At 37.0% G+C, this 22,599-nt stretch overlaps 1 long non-coding RNA gene across 2 annotated transcripts in view; it reads right to left on the reverse strand.

Moving 5' to 3' along the window:
• Nucleotides 1-22,599, reverse strand: part of LOC311440686 — a 41,476-nt gene that overhangs the window by 13,816 nt on the left and 5,061 nt on the right. The window contains exon 2 of one of the 2 annotated variants that reach the window (XR_014695540.1): nucleotides 14,222-14,286. This is a non-coding gene — a long non-coding RNA (uncharacterized lncRNA). Of the gene's footprint in view, nucleotides 1-13,300; nucleotides 14,287-22,599 lie in introns of those variants that run through there. The other variant, XR_014695541.1, reaches the window with a different exon arrangement.

The following is a 22,599-nucleotide window of genomic DNA, read 5'->3' on the forward strand; positions in this document are numbered from 1 at the left end:
TTACTATTTCCTAAGATATTCCTCCTCCACATACTGGGAACCTGATGAATGTTTCCTCTGCCATTAGCCACTCTTTTTTTTTAATGAAGGAGAGTTTGTTGGGGAAAAAGAAAAAAAAAAGAAAAAGGAAAAAAAGGAAAAAAGAAAAAAAAAGAGCTTTTTTTTTTTTTTTTTTTTTTTTTTTTTTTTTTTTTAAGCCGGGCATGGCTGGGGTAACCCAAAGTTTTTCTCAATGTCTAGCTTTTCCCTGTTGGCATAGCTCAAGACAGCTCTCTTCTGAAGAATCTCACTATCTCGCTTAAGTTACTCTACTAATTCTACCTGAATATTGTAGTGAGAACTTGAACACTTTAATCTTGTTTTGAGATTTTATTCTGCATGCCAGACACGTGGCTGTTAAAATTTGAAGTCCTCTGGACCTTACAGAGGCAACAAATCTTTACAGAATATGACTCTAGGTCTATTGGAGTTCAAGTTTCCCCTCTGTACAATGAAGTAATATTTTTTTCCTACCTCACTGAGGTGGATCCTTTCTTAATGAATGAAATGGCTCTGTCAGAGTCAATGTCAAAACTCACATTGACTCCAATATAGCCAGGACTTTATCTAATATTTAGAATGCCCTTACCACAGCCCTGTGTGAACTGTGACAAACAGTAACTGTTCTTCATGCCCTGTAAAATACAACCTTATGCACTCATCCGATGACTCCCTCTGTGTCACTTACTTTTGCCCTTTTCCCTCCCCACATACAGACATTAAATGTGTCTATAATCTTCTTGACGATTTTCATCCCTTGTTTTAATATTGCAACCTTATTTGCTGGCTTCCTGCCTGGTCTCTTGGACTCAACTGACAGTGTGTGCTTTCATTTGTTGTTCAGCTATTTTACCATCCTCTATCATTTTGCTTCATATCCCTTCCTATATTCTTTAAAACTTCCCCCTTGACCTCTTGCTTCCTTTGGCAGAACTAAAAACCAAAAACTTCCTGGATTAATGTGGTTTGCATTTCCAGCTGTAGTGTGTCTCATTTAAAATTTTTTCTTTGCATTTGCAATATCTTTATCTGCTCTGAAGCATAATGTAGTTTCAATTTATATACTGCTTTTAACATGAAGCAGTCAGTTCAAAGTCTTTTCTAAAATGGAGAAAGAGGAAGCTAAGCCTGAATAGTCCATGCAAATAGAAAAGTTTTCAGGTTAGATTTATATTGAGATAGGGTAAGGGCATTCTATGTATTATCATGTTTCTTTCTTTACTCTCAGCATTCCCTACTTGCTTATTTTCTATTAAATATTATACTAAGTGAACTTTCCATTATTCTCTGTCTTTTTTGTTGCTAATTGCTATACATACTTGGGATACCTTTTTTTTTTTTTTTCCTTTTAAGTATATGCTTTTAAGATTTAAGTATATTTTAAAATATATAATGTATAATATATATTTATAAGTATATTTAAGTATATGTTTTTAAGTCTTTTAAGTATATGTTTTTGACTGTTTTGTAATGACTTCACCATTATTTTTAGACACGGGCCAAAAGGAAACTTCATCAGATGGTTGCCTGCATCACATAGAATAGATGTAAGTCTCCAGGGCAGCCTCATTCTCTGGCAGAAATTCAGCCACTACTCATTCCCAGGAATGTTAATTTATTGCAAATCATATCCTATGTCTTGAAAATGATTTGCCTGTAATGGACAGTCCCTAGTGAATTAGAGAAGACTTTTTTTTTTTTTTTTTTTTTTTTTTAAACTGAGGTTATCAGGTACAGTCAAGATTTGCGAGTCTGATTTGAAGGTACTAGAATAATGCAAACGCAGTCTGATCAGTCTAGTGTCATGATGCACAGTGTTATTAAAGCTTGATATGGGCAGGGTGTTGAAGAAAACACTTTACTTCTGTAACCTAGAGGCTTTCATAGACATGGTGTGTCACTGTAAGACTTTCTCTTCTTGTGATTATCTTCCTTTAATGTAACATTACTGTGCTGGGACTTACAGTGACTAATTTCCCTGAGTATCACATCATTCCATTACAAGGAATCCTCCTTACCGTCACTCCTAGATCAGGATTATGCAGAAAGGCTAATGAATACTCTGGGATTAATCATTACCTTAACCATGTATCTAGCTCTGGGAGAGGAAGACGTAGGAAAACATCCACCATTTATTATTCCAGAGGGATTCATGAGGCGACTCTTTACCCAGAATAAAGTGCAAAATAAGGAGTTAACAGATGACCATAACACCAGGTTATTTTTTTTTTTTTGGGGGGGGGGGGAAGGTGGGGTGAGGGGAAGAATTACCTTTCAAGTTCTCAGCAGCTGATTTGTCTTCATTAAGATATTACAGGGGGCTTCTGACCACAAAGACACGTAAAAAGATTACAGTACACATGTAAAAAGAAACATGTGAGTCTATGACAGGTCTTTTTCCATGTATCATCTTTAGGAACTACTTTCTGGTCATCTAGCCCAAAGAAGTTAATCAAGCTAATGATGAAATTGATAAAATAACATAAATTTTAAATTAAAGCACAGATGTTTATTTTGATTCTGTTCCATGAATTCTTATTTTACAGAAAGCAAGATGCATCTCCCTAGCACATATTCAGAGTTATCTGTTTGTCCCAGATTTCAAATTCATCATTCAAAGGAAAGAGTTTACCTCCCACTTTATTACAAACTTCAGAGGTATAAAATAGAAAATATTTGCTTTAGAATATATCAAGAAATTACCTTAAACCTTTACTTGGTTCCATTTGTCTGTGACTGCAATCACCTCACTTTGCTTTTTTACATCATGCTTTGCAAAGAATGGAAAGCATTACTAGGTTTTATTTCTCTCAAAATCATTCCTGAAAAGTTCTGTGATTACCTGTCTCCTCTTTTCAATATATCATTGGAAGACAGTAGAGGACAGAAATACCAATGAAGAGTAAATACACTAAGAGACACATGTTGAATCACCAATCTTGCTGTTAGTAGCATTGATCAATATGCATTTCTAAGAGCTTTGTAAGCTACAGTTTCACTCACTTTTGCTATAGTAGTGTCTCACTGCAGTATACTGCATGTCAAGCTGTTTTACATGGAGTACTTCATTGTTTTCAACCCTGTTTCCAACCTAAATCTGCCTCTTCTGGCATAATGCTTACAATTCTTTCCAATCAAGTAATATTGATTTCAGGCTTTTTAAGTGCTGTAGCTCTACAATTCTCTTCTCTGCTGAGCGTGGCCTGATTCTCTCTTCCTTCTTTAAAGAGGTTGGCTCATTCCACTCTTCATCAAAGGAACTGCTCTTCTCAGCTCCTCTTTTTTCTCCTGATAGAGCTGGCTCTCACTCCTCTTCCCACTGCCAGCACTACTGGCCTGCTTTGTTATGTTCTGATGGAGCCACCCTACCCTATTTGGCCTCTTCCACTCTGCTCAGATTAAGTCCCTCTCATTTTCTACCTCTCTGCCCTTTTTTGCTCTGATACGGTCATTCTCCTGTAATCCTCTGTGCCTTCCTGTAATCAGTCTGCTCATAATTTGTAGAAAGCTGGCTTGATAATCAGATTCCCTCCATATGAAATCTAATCCAGGTATTTGCTAATGACTGATAACACTGTGGTATCTGCTTTTTCCTGTCATGTTTTTGATAGAAAAGCTATACCGAGTATCTGTCATATGTCCTGTAAAAATATGTATACTTCCAGACTATTGTAAAGTGATTTGCTTCACAGTATGCCAATATAATGCCATAAACAGTCCTTGTATATGTCTTGGGAGCCAGACAGAAATGGACCCATGTAAATTCTAGGTAAAGGCTTATTACAGAAGCACCTATTACAGAGATATAAAGGGTTTTTAAAAAACATCTAGCCAAATTCATCAATATCAGTGTGGGTGCTCTTAGCATTGTGCAGAAAAATTTCCAGGATGTATATAAATTAATTTTAAGAGCATGTTCAATCCCAGTCTTTCAAAGTTGCTAATTGCCTCCTGATTTGTATTAAATATGAAAGAATTTTAAGTATAATTCTTTATTTTGCTATTGGCATGTTGTAGCCAGTTTCTGAACAAACAATTTATTACCCTTCTGCTTTTTTGATGTAATCACTGCTCTATATGTGGCAGTATATATTTTTTTCCCAGTAGTTATAATAATACAGAAAAAATGCCCAACAAGAATTAAAAAATAAATAAAAATCAGAAAGTATAATTCATTTATGAAAACCCTTTTTGAAACTTTTTTTTCCCCTATTGATCTGTGCTGATCTATGGATTCATGCCATCTTATTTCTTAATTCACCTATGCTGCATTATTAAAAGGTATAAATTCATTACTGTGAAAAATGATTTTGCCTGAAGGATCACCAATTTAACCAACACGCTTGTATGAATCAGAGCATGATAAAAAACATTTGACTTCATAAATCTTTTACTTCTGAATGACTGATCAAAAAGGAAAGGGTTTATAAAGCTATGTATACCTACTCAGTAAATGATGCAAGAACTTCTATAAAAAATAACTGATAATTTTGAGATCAGTGAAAAAAAAAAATAATCTGTCTCCTTTATGAAATCTCTTGTGTGAAATATGAAATGGCGTAGTATATAAAATATATGCTTACTAGTAGGACACTCGATCAACAGCTTCAAACTAAATATTTATGGCTGAAAACAGAAGCTAATATTATAAATACATAATTCAGAAATTGTATTTATTTATATTTTTATTCTCTTGCTCATTCTCACTTAAAGCAAACTATTACAACATTTTACACATCTTATTACTTCTACTGGAAACTAAAATATTTAGTTCTAGCACCTTTTCTCAATGGACTTGCAAGACCCTATTTAGAATGGTGTATACAGTGTGTTGCACATCTTAAAACCATAAAGACCACGTCAGGGGCTCTAAGGAATAATAAAATATTAATTTGATGGCAAAAATTAAGTGGCTTAAAGAAAGAAGCTGTTTATCCCATGAGTGGCTTTTAAGACATTGATGTCTGGTTTTGAATGTGTCTATTCTTAGCCAAACTAACCACACATAATGAGACCTAAGTAACTATCTGACTTCAGTCAAGCAGCTCACTTATGGAAAACCACCAATCTTCTCTGTCAGGTACTCTGTGTGAGAAATACCATTTCCTCTTTCTGAAGTCTTCTGATTTTGGTAACCTTATAAAAGTCTCATCCCTGTGAACTTTCAGAAAAGACGTCCTTAAAGAAAAGACAGTCTAATTCCACATAAAAAATACAAGGAAAGAAGTACACTAAGTGTTATATGTGATACTGTTATTCACTAAGAAAACAGAAATACCTGACCATGAATAGGGAAAAAAATAAATTAATTATATGCTTGTTAAAATAAATGAATGGTTCAGATGTGTTGCTGCTTCAGGAGAATTAATTCAGTTTACAGAGTTTAAGGATCCAGCATTACTATATTTTAGTAGCGGTATATATTGTGTCATCAGGTTTACGTAAGAAATCAGTGGATACACTTTGCTTTTAATGAATGCCAGTGCTAAGCATGGTCATACAGTCAAAAGGAATACTGCATTTTAAACTGATTTGCAGATAGAAAAGAATACTGACTATGACTTATAATAACATTTAAACTTCACCACAAAACATGTTAATAAATGTTTTTTTTTTCAGTATGAATTTAAAATGTAAATGAAAACCTTACTACTGGAAGTATTTTTGTAGCAGTTACAGGGAGTGATGGCAACTTTTCATTTTGCACTTTTGCTCAATAACAGTGAGAGTATATCAGGAAAATCTCTGAAAAAAGGAGATAAACTCTGAAAAGGAGATTTTCAAAAGTATCTGTTGAGCATCCATGGTAGCTGATCAGATCCTGTCTTCTTCATTGACAGTCTTTAAAGCAAACCAAAATGCTGAATACATCCTAAGGAAGAATCAGATAGTCTAAGGAGTTTAAACAACATAATGTGAAAGCATTGGTAAAAGGGCAGATGGTGGGAGAATCACAGAATCACAGAATCACAGAATTTTCTAGGTTGGAAGAGACCTCAAGGTCATCGAGTCCAACCTCCAACCTAACGCTAACAGCCCTCCACTAAACCATATCCCTAAGCTCTACATCTAAGCGTCTTTTGAAGACTTCCAGGGATGGTGACTCCACCACTTCCCTGGGCAGCCTGTTCCAGTGCCTCACAACCCTTTCTGTAAAGAAGTTCTTCCTAACATCTAACCTAAAACTCCCCTGGCTCAACTTAAGCCCATTCCCCCTCGTCCTGTCACCAGGCACGTGGGAGAACAGGCCAACCCCCACCTCGCTACAGCCTCCCTTGAGGTACCTAAAAAGAGCGATAAGGTCACCCCTGAGCCTCCTCTTCTCCAGGCTGAACAAGCCCAGCTCCCTCAGCCGCTCCTCGTAGGACTTGTTCTCCAGGCCCCTCACCAGCTTCGTCGCCCTTCTCTGGACCCGCTCAAGCACCTCGATGTCCTTCTTGTAGCGAGGGGCCCAAAACTGAACACAGTACTCGAGGTGCGGCCTCACCAGAGCTGAGTACAGGGGGACGATCACCTCCCTAGCCCTGCTGGTCACGCTGTTCCTAATACAAGCCAGGATGCCGTTGGCCTTCTTGGCCACCTGAGCACACTGCTGGCTCATATTCAGCCGACTGTCCACCATCACTCCCAGGTCCTTCTCTGCCTGGCAGCTTTCCAACCATTCCTCTCCCAGCCTGTAGCTCTGCTTGGGGTTATTGCGCCCCAGGTGCAGGACCCGGCACTTGGCCTTGTTAAACTTCATGCAGTTGACCTCAGCCCATCGGTCCAGCCTATCCAGATCCTCCTGCAGAGCTTTCCTACCCTCAAGCAGATCGACACACGCACCTAACTTGGTGTCATCTGCGAACTTACTGAGGGTGCACTCGATGCCCTCGTCCAGATCATCGATGAAGATATTAAAGAGGACCGGCCCCAGCACCGAGCCCTGGGGGACGCCACTAGTGACTGGCCTCCAACTGGACTTGGCTCCATTCACCACGACTCTTTGGGCCCGGCTATCCAGCCAGTTTCTAACCCAACGAAGCGTGCGCCAGTCCAAGCCAAGAGCAGCCAGTTTCTTGAGGAGAATGCTGTGGGAGACGGTGTCAAAAGCCTTGCTGAAGTCAAGGTAGACCACATCCACAGCCTTTCCCTCATCCACCCAGCGCGTCACTCTGTCATAGAAGGAGATCAGGTTCGTCAAGCAGGACCTGCCTTTCATAAAGCCATGCTGACTGGGCCTGATCGCCTGCTTCCCCTTCAAGTGCTGCATGATGACTCTCAGGAGGATCTGCTCCATGAGCTTTCCTGGCACTGAGGTCAAACTGACAGGCCTGTAGTTTTCTGGGTCTGCCCTCCGGCCCTTCTTGTAGATGGGCGTCACGTTTGCTAGCCGCCAGTCGATTGGGACCTCCCCCGATAGCCAGGACTGTTGATAAATGATGGACAGCGGCTTGGCCAGCTCCTCTGCCAGTTCCCTCAGTACCCTTGGGTGGATCCCATCTGGCCCCATCGACTTGTGCACATCTAAGTGCCGTAGTAGGTCACCAACCAGTTCTTCATGGATAATGAGGGCCACATCCTGCTCCCCATCCCCTTCCACCAGCTCAGGGTACTGGGTATCCAGAGAACACCCGGTATTGCCGCTAAAGACTGAGGCAAAGAAGGCATTGAGCACCTCCGCCTTTTCCTCATCTCTTGTAACTAAGTTTCCCCCCGCATCCAGTAAAGGATGGAGATTCTCCTTAGTCCTCCTTTTTGTGTTGATGTATTTATAGAAACGTTTTTTGTTATCTTTAACGGCAGTAGCCAGATTGAGCTCCAGATGAGCTTTGGCCTTCCTAATTTTGTCCCTGCACAGCCTCGCTACTTCTTTAAAGTCCTCCTTAGTGGCCTGCCCACTTTTCCAAAGCTTATAAACCCTCTTTTTCCTCCTAAGATCAGAAGAGAAGAGACAGTTGAACAGGGGGAGACTGTAGCAGCAAAAAATTGAGCAGAAATGGTTCTACTTCACAGTTCAGAAAGGTGCAAAGAGCAGAGTCATCAAACTTAACCCAAAACTTTAATTGTTTTGAGATGTTCTGGTGAAATTGTTGTTACCCCTTGAAGTTAGTGGCGGAACAGAACATTGAGGGAGGCAGTCAGCAGTCTATATCTGCTATGCAAACCACTGAATGCCTCCATCTGACAGCTTTTCAAAATAGCTATGCTTGGCACCACTTCTTTGGGCACAGTATGTCCTGGAAATTATGACCCATGGTCCATGATGGAGAAAAAAAAAAGACAAAAGGTCCAACTGTTGCTTTGTGCCAGTCCCAGGACTCACGAACAGAACAGTCCAGCAGCTGGATGTATTTCTTGATGACTCATATCATTGGTACGTATGTCTTAGCAGACTTCATCATTCTCACAATTAGTATTACAATTAGTATTACAATTACTTTTAGAGAGACAGTCCACCTCAGAATGCAGATGTGCTACATACGGTTGGTTATGGATATGTGTCAACTGTTTCAACAACAAAGAGGAGAAAAATAGACAGACTTGGATATTTTGTTTGGCTTTTATGTTTTAGACACTTTGGCGCTATGTGTCTGGTATTCACTTTGTCATACAATTATACTAGGTCTCATTCAGTTTAGAAAATAAGGTTTATTTTCATTTTCACAGAAGAAATGAAAAGTGCTATTTTAACATTTCCAAGGGCTTTCAATGTTAAGTATTCGTATCTCATATCACTCTGGGGAGCGTAGGTTGCAGCTTTGAGTTACCGCATCTGAAATTTCCTACACTTACAGGTAGAAGCAACTGCCAATAGCAAAAGAGAGAAAAGGGTTTGGGAGCAGATCTCGATTAAGGTTACTTAGCACCAACAGTGCCAGACTTGAGGGAGGCAGTCAGCAGTCTATATCTGCTATGCAAACCACTGAATGCCTCCATCTGACAGCTTTTCAAAATAGCTATGCTTGGCACCACTTCTTTGGGCACAATATGTCCTGGATAATTTATTTAGTTTATATATTCAGCTGTGTACTAATTAACTCCTTGTCTTTTGGAGTTCTGATTTCCTGTTTAACACATTTAACAGTATGTCATTGCAATCCAAGGGGAAAAACTCTTCTGGCATTTATCTGGGGTGAATTCAGAGCAATTCAAATGGATTCAGTGGACTTATACTGCCTTTAGAGAGCACAATTTGATCCTCTCAGTGGAATTAACAAACAGCTATAATGACCTCCATTAAAAAAAAAAGTGCAAACAGATTTTACCTCCCTTCCTCACCATTTGTTTTTTATGTGCCAAAGGACATTTAGCAGAGGACAGCACAAAGCTTTTCAAGAAGGCTCATTCAAGTCAGTAAAATTGACAGCAGAACCTAGGTTTTGAACTAGTCCCCCATTAAAATTGCTCACAGGGTTGCAACTTTCAAGATTTTAATCTGGAGTGCTAGGAATAACTAAATGCAGTTTGTTCAAAGAGAAGGGTCAACATGAAGGAAATCAGAGCTATGGCTTTTATTGTTTTGAAGACCCACGATTACTAAATTAATAGGTAACCTTCACAAGAATTGTTGGTTATGGATGGTACGTTGTAAAGATATGGAAGTCACTGACCCATCTAGAAGCCAGTGCTTGAAAGCAATTGCACAGCAAGTTACATAGAGCAACACACGACACCAAAAAGCAAGCTGACAAAAGCATGAGAAGAGCTACCTGTTCATTTAAAAAAAAAAAATAAACTAATGTCTATTAAACTTTCCCTACTTATATTCAGTTTTTATATTTCTCACATATTTTGTTTTATTTTGAATTTATAATGATTGGTATAAAAGCTTTATTCATGACATTCTTTGAAGATCTAGATGCCACTCAACCTCAACTGGATGTAAAATCTAGTGTGTGAATGTGCTTGTAGGTATATTTAGCTTTCTGTATATAAATATTTTGTTTAAACATCTACACCACAAAATGTGGAAGGTTGAGAAATGCTGAAAGCTTTGAGAGGTTTTAGGATCTTTAAATGCACTTGGTGGCTACCTGGGTTTCACTGCAAAAGACAGTGACTGTTCTTTATTTAGCTTAATTTGGTAGTTGGATTTGCACTCCTTTTATGATCCACAATACCCCATTATATTAAACAAGATACTAACAAGTATCTTTTATATTTAACAAGATACTAACTGAAAATGCATTCTATCAAGTTAGTTATCCCCAGAATATTACTAACTTTTTATTATATCGCATAGGGAACATTAGATGTGTGAGTAACATGCATGACAGATGCTAGAACAAAGTATTTTATTGAGATACATGTTAGCGTCTACTCTGTTTAGCATTATACTGAGGTTTCCTAGATAACATGTTGACATTTCACCTTACAAAATAATTTTAAATCTTATACAATAATTTTAAATTAAAAAACAAAACAAAAAAAAACAACCCTGAGTGTTCCAAAATTCACTCACTGGAAACTTTGTGAATTCACCAAAAAAGTGAATTATTATTATTATTTTTAATTTAGTATTATAAGCAAAACATTTTGAAACAAACTGAAAAAAAATATAGTGCCTTAACATTGTCAGAACTATATTCCATGTTTTTTGACTGAAAACTTATTCTTACAAAATTAGAACTGACTTTGCACTGTGTTGACAGAACCGCATATTGCAGAGGAATATGATTCCAGCTAAGTTTCTCTGACCAGGACTTACACGTATAATAATTAATGGACGTTTTTGAGATTTCCATCACAGAAGCATATGAACTGCTGAGAACTTAGAAGCCAGAAAAAGAGGCAAAGTATACGCATTTCATCATTCAACATGTTGCACAAGGAATTTGATGCTGTTTGCTGGCTGACGACCTTAGTTCTCAGATTTTGAGAAAGTCAGAACTCTGTGGCAGGATTAGACTGATATGCCTGACCGTGGAGTGATGAGCTTTGACTGACAGCATGACTCAGAATAGTGTTCTCATGCACAGCAGAGGAAAAAATGTTAAAATTTCCCTTCCCTTAGAGAACGGAGAGGAGAGAGGGCAGTGGAGGAGAAAAAAATACAAGGCATAGCATATGTTATGAATTTAAAAGGAAAAAAAATGCTTACTAAAGTGCGTAAAAGAGCCATTATATATATATTTTAAATAATTTAAAATTCACTCATTTGGGGTGAAGCAGAAGAGATATTGTAACAGCCAACGTGCTAGAGTGGAGGTCAGGCCTTCGATGTCACTGTTGTTAAATGCTTGATAGTCCCAACTGCACAAGAGACCACAGGCCTCACATAGACTCAGCAGTCTGTCTGGGAAGCAAAAACATTTCCCAGAGTTTTGCAGTCTGGCACGTCCTACTCATGTGTACCAGCCTGCTCAGTATCCAGGCTTCCTGCAAGCTACTTTTCACTTTGGGATTCACAGCAAGCATATTGAAAGTAATGGAAAAAATTCTCGTTGATCTTTGAGGCCTTCTGGACAGACCTTCTGTGAGTGCAAATGCTCCAAACACCAAGTTAGAGATGTTAATGTGAGTTTGTCATACAGCAAGATTGTTACAGAATTGTATATAAACAATTTTAAAGTGTGGAGCAATAACTGTTTAGTGAGTGAGATGAAATAGGACACGTAAGTCACAGCAACATATTTTAGTAATTTGTTTGTATGAAAGCAAACAAATTGCTATGAATTTTAGCAATTACCATCAATTTACTAGCAATTATTAGCAATTTTATCTCCTATTGGATACTCAACCTATTCTAGGTATTTACTTGTTCTCTATTCTTGGTTTTTATTTTATACCTCTGAGGTAATTAGCATGAAGTGAAAGCAGAGAAGGAAAAAATCCTATTGACCTTTACAGTTTTTGGAAGCAGCAGAGGGGAATGATGAACCAGCCCAAGGGAAGATCTGGAGCAATTAGGTGCCATGTCAAGAGGAAGATGGTAAATGCCTTGGGAGACTTCTGGTATCCTAGAAAAATCCCATATGACTACAATGTCTAAGTTACTCATTTTTTCCTGATTTATTACTTTTTTAATTTATTACTTTAACAAATCCAGGTTTCAGGTGGAAAAAAGAAATGGTGAGGCTCTGGTTATCAAAGGTTTCTGGTATCCCAGGGATGTGTGTATAATGGGGCGTCTACCCCATGTAACAGACATCTCGCTTACTCTTGAACTTTACCACCCTAAAGCAAACACAAACCTATACCAGAGCCATGAGTATACATGAAAATCTAAACAGATTAGCTTACTCGAAGACAGTGAATCAAACAACAAACAAACAGAAATTAGGATAAAGAAGATCAATACACAGCAACACAAGGATGAAAGGTAGCATCTAGATCTCAGGTTGCTGACAACTATCAGATTCATTGCTCTTTCAGAGGAGAAATAACTAGTTCAGCACCTCCAGTGAGAGCATAGGCAGGAACAGCATTTACACTTTTGCAGCTCTCACAGCTATCCTATGAGGGTGGATTATTGCATACTGATAAAAACAAACATAAGCCAAGCTCAGGGATCACATTGTGCTGCTAACTACTTTTCAAAGAAAGCTTAGACTATGGAGATTGCAAATATCACAGGTCCCACATCTCAGTGACAAACACAGTATACAAACAATAAAGCTGGTGGCGTGTTTAGATAGTCCTGATCAACCATGCCAGACTCCTGCCATCGTGTTTTCAAATGGAATTTCTGAAGGGTAATAGCAATGTGTGTATACATTGTAGAATCAAATATACTAACATTTTAAAAGTAACAGACACAGCCTTATGCATCCCCCTTGAGTCTTAAAAAAAAAAAAAAAAAGATAAATTACCAGGTCCGATGTTGCAGCTGTTTTCCTCAACTGTCCTGGTGGCATTAACTTCTAAAACTTTAATTTTTCTGTCCAGATACAAGCATACCAGAGATCCCTTATTGACTGTGCTGGATTGACACAGTAACATCTTTGCTGTGATGAGGAATTCTTTTTTTTTTTTTTTTTTCTTTTTAAAATTAAAAAAATAAATCTGATTTACAGCTATGCAGATTTACACAATGAGATACTAAAGAGAACACACGATGAAGTCTGACAGGATATTGATCGTATTGCACAAGTGTGGACAGATGAAAAGGCAAGAAAAAATACAGTTGTCACTGGACTGTTTCACCTTAACACCATATATATGCAAAAGCACTGCTGTTAATCGGTCAATCTCGTCAGCTGCACAATCCCTGAGAATTAATGCTAAATGTGAAAACCATGAACCCGGAACATAAAACATATGATTATGCAGCATCCTGTTTCAGTCAAGAACTGATTTTAATGTTTAAAATCAGAGCATACACATATAGAGTAAATACCTACTTAATGCTTTACATTTTTCTTGTGCCTTAATGTTGTTTTTTATTTTCTATAATGCTCAATTTCTACTAAAATGGCAATGAATTTTAATGGTACACAAGAGATATTGAACAGAATAGATATTGAACCTATATGATTAATGGCTTAGCAGTAAGTGATATAGCTTTTTCCACAGTCTACTATAGAGGAAATATAAAATCTGCAACAGCTCTTAGAAAAAGAAAATCCTAAACACTTAAACTATATGATCTTAAAGAGTAACTTATCTTCAAAAAAATTGCATTTTTGTTCTGGCAACGCTTACTTCAATTTCACCCTTTGTAAGAATAATTTATTTTTCAGTAATACCTAGCCATGTGCTTTTCTGATACCAAGTGTACAAACAGTCTGGCACAAGAATGATACTGAGATGGCCTTCAGTATAACGTCGGTGTGCTAGTCACAGATACTTATCCTTAATATTAATAAGTTTGTTGTTTTTACACATACAAAAATATATTTTTCATGCTTTCCCCATAATAATTAAGATAATATCAGAATTTAAGTTTAGTTTCTGAACTGAAATATAAATGTAATGAGAAGTGTTAAGAAGCACAGTTTCTTATCAGGCACACAGTTGTTGTTTTTCCCCAACAGTTATCACGTAGAGAACAATATACAAAGGGTAACAGTATCTTCTGTATGGTTTAGTCTAATCTAGTAGATCTCTTTTCCAGTCTTAGGTGAGTCCTTTACATTTCCTATTTTTTCTGCGTAGTTCTTCGTGACTAATTGAGGTAACATAAGCCTGCTCTCTCCTGGATATTACTCACTGTCAGCTTTCTCTCCTGAATAAACTGATCTCTTGAACACTTACTTACATGGCACACAGCAGGCGAAATGGAGGAGAAGCAATCACTGTCCAAAGAGAGGTGGAAAGAGGAACCTGAATGAAAAATAGACCGATATGAATTACATACGCCAGATGCTGAAGTAAAGCCTGTTTATCCTTAATATGTTGGTGAAGTTGCAGGGAAGAATTTATCTGTGTGAATACAGGATTCTTGTAGTATTGCCAAGGTCAGTAGCAGAGGATGGTGATCAACTCAGTAAATACTGGTTGTGCAAATTAAACTTGCATAGGGACTGCTTTAACCTATGCACCCAATGTTTTTCCAAGCCTACAAAACATTTCAAAAATGAAAGCACACCTAACATACCTACAGTAGTCACATGTTCTTTCTTTCCTACTTTCCCAAGTAAGCCCATCTTTTCCTCTATTTTATATTTTCTTTAGGCACTGGATTCTTGAAGATGGATATCAAATTGTAGCTGGAATAACAACCTCAAAGTGGTTACCTCTAGAAACATCACTGTTTCACATACACCCTTTAGATACTACAATTGTAGCCACAACTCTAAAATGTGTTAAAAAGTTTGCATTGTGCTTGATAATACCAAAACACACTACTGAGATCAGTTTCTGGTGAAAGACATTATATTCCTTCTTTTAGAGAAGAAATGAAATTTTTTTCGTTTCATTCATACACTAATGAAATGCATGTGTCAGGATTCTGGATAAACAGGCTGAGATCAGGGCAGATGTGGGGATATACAGTGTACCTGTGGACTTGCAGTCCACCCTGAAGAGGGTATGCACCACTCCTTTAAGGATATCAACTATCCAAGACTTTTTAGATTTCTAGACTTTGTATAAGCTGCATAAAGTTGTTTCACTCTTCCTCAAAGTATCACTTGGGTTATAGTTATGCAACAGCCACACAAGAAATTATTGTTCCAAACTGATCTTTGGCAATTTGAAATTATCCATTTAGTAACTGAATACGAACTGAAAAGCATTTCTAGCTTAAAAACATGGTGTGCTGAGTTAAAAATGGTGTCAGTAGGAATAATCAAAGATGAGTTTGTTGGGGTGTGCAGACACATGTTTTTGCAGAGGTGGGGTGTCTTGTCTGTGTGTCTAGATGTCCTAAAGTGGGAATCTGCATGATCTTATTGATCATCTGGAACCTTTGATATAAGGTATATTGCAAACGCTTGTCAATAGCTTGTTTCCTCCTGAGCATATGGAATCCCCAGAATGGTAATGGGGAAGACTGCATGAATAAAATGTCAAAATGCTTACTAAAACAAACAAAAAAAAACCAAAACACCCCACAACTTTAGTATCACACCAACTTACTTTTGCCCAATTTATCATCCAGCCAAATTTTGATTTACAAAGTCATTTCCTGTCCAAAGAATGAAAGAAAGGGGTGTGATCTATGATTAAGACCAAGAGACGAGCTTTCACTCTGGTGCCATCTACTGCGTTGACCACCTTTCTTAAAAATTAAAAGCTAAAGTTAGAAAACAAATAATAGTTATCTGGTTCAGAACGTCGTATTATCTTATTTATTTAGACTATAATGGTCCAAATTCCACTGAAATCAATAGCAGGAATCCTACTGATTTGAGATCGAGTCCAAAACATACCAAAGAGCAATATTAGGTAAGCATCTACTCTGAACACAACTGCTGCACTTTTTGATGTTTGCCCAGATCAGCTGACATTTTATGCAAAATATTTTGGAGAGCCAAGAACTTAACCTGCTCTGTCAATCAGCATTTCCTTTTCACAAATTTAATAACACCTTTTACAACTGATTTTTAACTGGTATTAACAAACTCATTTGCTTTAACCCACTCAAAGCAGCATCCTGCCATTGAATTTTGCTTGGTGGATTAACCAAGTTCATCAAGACAAGGATTGTGAAGCATTAACATCTCTTTCCAGATTTATTTTTATCCTCTGATGTCAGTGTTTAATTCCAGGAAATTAAACTATGAGTAGCAAAAATATTTACAATTCATATGCCAGTGATTGTTTTGCAGCAGAGACTATGGAAATATGGAGCAATAAACAAGCTAAACTGGGTATGGTAGTTCATTATATATATTCCTTTTCAGGTAAGCATTTAAACTGCTTGATATACCAGAAAACTATATGTAGATATAAAACTACAGAATGAATACATATAAAAAATCTTCCAGTTTTCTATGTCCTGGCAAATGTTGTATGTAATTTATAGGAGCAACCGACTGAGTGTTTATACATGCACACAAACACACACCACACGGCTTTCCAAATGCATCCTCCCTTTACAAGAAGGGAGGCCTTTTTTTTTTTTTTTTTTTTTAAAGTGACATCTCATTTAAAATATGCTTCCTTGGAAATTGGTCAAGAATAAAAACCATGCTTCTGCTTGGCAGTAAAAGCAGTACAGCAGGCAGCATGCTGCAGCTAAAGAGCATCGCAATCTGCTCTACTATGGCTGTGAATGGTAGTCGCAGGCGCTTCCCAGGATAAATCACTGGCACCCCTTCCTTGACTTTTGATTTTATGTTTCTTTCTGCTCCCTCATCTCAAAATTTCTGGTCTATGTTCTTTTTCTGAGTGGATAAAAGGGGAGCAATGGAAAATATAATTAGGTTATTAGGAAGACAGTCTTGGAGTAGCTGTTTTCCTTGTTTTTTGCCTGAAAGCTTGTTTTCCGAGAGTCTCATATTGCAGTTAAAGAGAAAGATCTCATTAAAAATAAAGTTTGGGTAACTCTCATTTGTTAGGAATAAGACAGCAAAACAACTGACCTTCAGTATCTATGCAGGTCAGTAGATGAACATCTCAGTCTTGCTTTTGAAAACACTGATCCATTTTGCTGTTCAAATAAGCTTTACCAGGGATCCAGTTTTTAGAATACATTTCCCATGATTAAGAGCAACTGAAAGCAGGCAGCAAAGGGTTTTTAAAAGATGTATTTTAAGCAGTGTAGCTACAGTACATTTAGATGTTCCTTATGTTAGCATTTCTGAACAGGTATGAGAATTCGACTTCAATTATTTATTCCTCTCAAAAATCTAGCTGCTCTTTTTATTAAATATTAAAATGTAAGAATTTTTTGAAAGACACTGTTTGCATTGATAATGGTGGTTCTCTGAATTACTTCTAACTAATTACTAATTGAAAGCAGTTTTTTTTTTTTTTTTTGAGTTAAGCATCTTCTGAAAATGGAATTGTTACCGTATTTTTCAAGATTACTTTCTCTTCATTAAAAACTTTGTAAAATAATAATGAAGAGGAAACCATCTCATTAAGGAAAGAATAAGATTACTTGTCAATTTTACTGCTTTTTCTCATCTAACTTTATATTGGTAGGAGTGTAGCAATGCCTTGCATTTCTTAAGAATTCTTTGCCCCATGTTCATTGTAAACAGAGAGGAGCCATAATTATACTTCATTTGATCCATATCAAAGCTACTGATCCATGTATCGATTTACATAAAACAAAGCACATAAAACATTTTTGCTTTTCACCCTTACTTCACCACCTTCTAACAAAAGTTTTCCTTTGCAGACTTCATTTGAATATAAAAATCTCCCATTGAAATTTGCGATGTTAAACAAACCATACCAGTCATTCAACTTTTTAATTAAGGATTCAGTGTTCCATCCTTTTTCAGGCATTAAAATTCAGGTGCAGTCATTAATCTTTCTAAATGAATTCACCTGTGGCTAATACTGATGTATTTTCTATGAGGCTTGTCATGGACTGCATACTGCATGCATAACCACTCCACAGTTAATTACACAAGGGATTATCGTTAGTGTCATAAAGATAAAGCCTTGCTAGAAGCATTACAGACATTTTTTGAGCAATGACTTATTTCATTTTTGTTAACAGCTACCTCAGTGTTTAAGAACAATGGAAGTTTGTTTAAAGCATGGACAAGTGAATAGTGAAGTTCAGAGAACTTCCAAAATCTGAAAGTATCCAGAGCAGCTGACGAGCTCTTTATTGTCTTTCCTCTATCAGTTTTACATCTACCCCTCTAAGCAGGAAGATAAAAAATACAAATACAATACTCCTTTTAAGATTCATACATTATAGTGTTCTATGTCAAGTATTCTTCTCTAAAAAAGAGCAACAGCACATCTTATGAGCACTGTAATTTATAGCACTACACACCAGTCTGTTGGGGAAGAAAAAAGTTCAGAGGTTGGTAAGGAACAAACAAATCTTTGAATAGTAAGCAGTGTAATTTACAGGAAAGTTCATGAAAGTGTTTGTGGTACAGCATTCGAGGGCAAACAAAGCTTCACAGAAAAGCAAGAGAAGAGAATATAGACAGTATGAGATTTTAATACTCTGAAGTCTGAACTTATTAATTGAACATTATCAAATAGAAATGCATTTCTGCCTATAACTATTGTGACTTGTAGCAGAAAAAGTCTTGGTAAAAGACCTGCCATAATCAGCAAGACTAGAAAACATTTCCTAACCGTTGAGCTCATAGGTACTGCTCCTGTTATGACTTGAGTAGGCTTGTCTTAGCCATCCAGAGAGATCTAATCAACACAGAGCAAACATGAAATAAACATATGTAGTTAAAAAAACAAGAGCAACTTTGTTAAAAAGATAATACAGTAGAGAAAAAGGATTTGATTTGCATGCCCATTGCATCTGTTTTAAATTAACTTCAGTTGAATTACTCCTGATTTACTCTATTGGAAGATAATCCCCAAGATGTTCTTAAATTATTGACAAATTTGAAGTTATATACATCAGTGAAAGATACAAGTGAGACAAAAAAAATGATATCGTGAAAGAATCAAAACATAGAAAATAGTGACAAAGTTGTCTTTTAAAGAGTAATTATTGAAACAGTAAAAATTAAAAATTCATTTTTATCCTCCACTAAAAATATTAGGAAATAAAAGAGACAGAAGGGGAATATAAACAATGATATATTTCTAATTCAAATATTAAATAATCTCCAGTCATGAATGAGTAATCTGTAGTCTAATTAGCATTGTAGCACAAAATAAAAAGAACCAATCAGAAGCCTGACAATGATTTACTGTGTGAGATTCACAGTGATTTTTTTTTGTTTTTAATTTCCTGTACTTTTGAACACCTGAAAACCAAGGGGCAGTGGAACAGAACCACCTACTTCAAAGCTTTACTTCACACTTTGCTTTCCATCTGTTAAATCCCTCAGGTTCTGCTTCTATAAACAATAGCAGATAATTAGATTTATGCATGTAATTTGATTTAAATTGATTCTAGCAGTTATCCAGTGACTTTGGGAAAGCCATGGAGGCAGTCAGTGGACACACATGCACCAACAGTTTCACAAATGACAAGAAACAAAGAATGATCACTCTTTCTAAATAAGGCTTTATAGGTACCATAAAAATATACCAAAGTACTTTGTATGAGAAATTTGACTTTCTCAAGTCTGGAGGTTTCCTCTTGCATTACTCCCTATTCTGCCTACTTTAGTCTTTGTTACAGATTACATGGAAGATGTCCAGATATCAGAGGTAAACCACTTATTTAATAAATCTTTGTATTTGGGCATAGAGTCTCAGCTGGGAGAGTTTTATGGAGAGTGGCTGTGTGACTTGGTAGGGTGAAAAGGGCGCGGCTCTTGCTAGGGAGGAAGAACTCCTAGTGAAAATTAAAGTTAATTTGGGAAGTACCCATTTTTGTGTCTGAGGTCAGTGATAACCAGTACAACAGACTGAAGTATTCATCTGTTTCTGTGTCATTACGGCAATAGACATTTTTTTTCCTATAGAGAATAGACATCTCTTGTAGCCTTTTATCAAAAATACTGTGCATATGAAATTTTCATTGGAAATGAATTAAATATTCCTAAACTACAGATTCATCATTACAGCAAACTAGTGACTTTCACAAGATACTCATTTTTCACTTTCCATGTTTCTTCCTCCCCACCCCTCCAGATAGTTTCATTTATTATAGCATGGTTTCTTCTCAATCTTGAAAGTTTTTATAGAAAACCAATTACCCTGTCAATGTTCTCTGCCTCTAGAAATTTGAATTCACCTGTCAGGTCAAAGAAATACATTTTTTTTTTTTTAATTCAAAGTCCAAAGGGTAGGGAGAAATTCCAACTGTATAGAATGTATTGTTCTCTTGTCCCTTTTAATATGATAGTGGCCATGACCAAAATACAGCACAAAAAAACAAAAACACAAAACAAGTAAAATCCTCTGAATCAGGAATTTCACTTGGTTTCCTGTCTGCTTTCTTGATTTGAAAATATGCAAACTAAATTTTAATAAAAACTAAAGAAATTGAGCATTTTTACTGTCCCAGAACAAAAGAGAAAAGGGAAAGCAAAGTGTCTAGAACTATGTTCCTTAAGTTGCTTTCTGGGAGAAAGAAAAGTAAGATATTGTATTTTATTACTTGGGAATAATTTAGGGATACTGCAGGAAATACACAGCACTGTCATAGCCCCTTATTTATTTAATTTTGAGAATGAGTTTGGTACTAATGAGGTTGAGGGGATGATAGCAAAGTCTAGAGTCATGCACAGCATGGGCAGGTGCTCTGAAAGCTTCTTCAAACAGCTCTGTCAGCAAGTGCACTTTAATCCTGCTTTGCAATATCCCTGCTTGCCATCAAAGTGCCAATTCCTGCCAGGTGCTGAGTGCCCTCAGCTCTCACCGATGACAACAGCAGCAGAACTTCACACGGTGAGCTCAGTGCCTGGCAGAACCAGGAGCACATTGTCTTGAAATTCGAGTGCAGAGCTGGATATTTAACTGAAAATGAACTTTGTCAAATACAGACATTTGTCCTAAGGACAAGGATATTAGCACCAAAAGATATTTCATTAATTTGATCAGTACTGAGATGCAGGCTCTCGGGCTGACAGCTGACTGCATTTAACAGTTACACTGGCCATCCATTCTCATTTATTATGTAGATATCTATGTGATGTAAAATTTAAATATTGGAAAAATTATCAGCCACATGATAACTACCCACTTGGTATTTGTTCATAAAGCAGACAAACCAAAAGGCTGGTCTGAACAAACAAAAAGGACTTGGAAGCTGTAGAAGTGAAATTTAAACATATACATGAGCTCATACAGACTCAAACAGACCCAAAGTGAAGTAACTCCTGGACACAGGTACCCATGCATTGACTCCTCAACTGGCACTCAGAATCTCTTTTGAAAGGTCATTTGAATCTTGTAATTTAAAGAACCAACAAGTTTCTTCGAGTATTCAGTTTTGTCCTGAGGCAACCATTTTCCTTTAAGTATCTTTTTGGCTTTGGCTGCAAGGCATCTAGCCCCAGTCTTGATTAGCGCTTAGCTACCCAAGCTCTTATAATATGCTCAGCTTCTGCTTTACAGGAATTTCACATTTCTAAGACTGAAGGCACTGACATCCTCACATGATATGCATACACACTGAATAGAATTATGTTCTGGCAGCCTGGATTTCTACAGAATAGTTAATTGGGATGTCCAAAAAGACAAGTCCTGACTGAAGTTTCTCACAGGCCTGGACATCTCTAAATCAGAGAAGCTCTTTATGGCTTCTCTGATGCCTAATACAGGTTCCATGGAAACTTTTCCTCCAAGTAGCTGTCAGTAGACTCTTCTACCTGGTCTCTTACCATCACAAGACCTTCATTAACAGACTCATTCCATCCATAATTTATGAAAGTGTGTCAATTTCCAGGAATTTTGACAGGAAGATTTCAAAAAGACATGTGGTGTAATTGCACTACTCTTGTTTCATTTAGAAACAAGGCTAGAGAGTAGACTATTTAGCATCTTGCATTACAAGTTACACAAGACCTCACAGAACTGTAATGACTTCAGCAAAAGGGAAAAATCAGTAGTTTAGTTGTGGAAGCATAGACAAGCACGCACTACCTTATATTTTTTGGATCAAATACTGGACAAGAAAGGTGTTTGGGAGGGAGGGGGGGGGAGCAGGGAGAAGGTATAACTTTTTAACATGATTGGGCTTGGAATGTTAAACTGGAATCAAATTAGAAACCTCTAAAAATTTTATGTAGAATTACTTGAATGTAATGTAATGAATGTCCTTTACATGCATCATCTCACTATTAAAAAAAAGCTCAGAGTAACATCTCCAGAAAGGCATAAATCTTTCCTTACTCTGGAGATAACAAGTAGTGTAAACACTAGTTAAGTGCGGTTACCATAATTTGATCGTGTTAAATATAAAACTTAAAGATGTAAGTCTAAATATGAAGATTTCTTAAATTCACTTAACACTTTTGTGATTCACTAGTACAACTACTGTTAAACTGAGAATGTTATGCTTAAACTAGACTGGCAGCACACTGAAAAGCCTTACTTTGCATTTCTGGACATATGCACCATTTCAGCTCATAAGCA

The sequence above is a fragment of the Aythya ferina genome (assembly GCF_964211825.1).
Source record: "Aythya ferina genome assembly, chromosome: 8".
Lineage (NCBI taxonomy): Eukaryota > Metazoa > Chordata > Aves > Anseriformes > Anatidae > Aythya > Aythya ferina.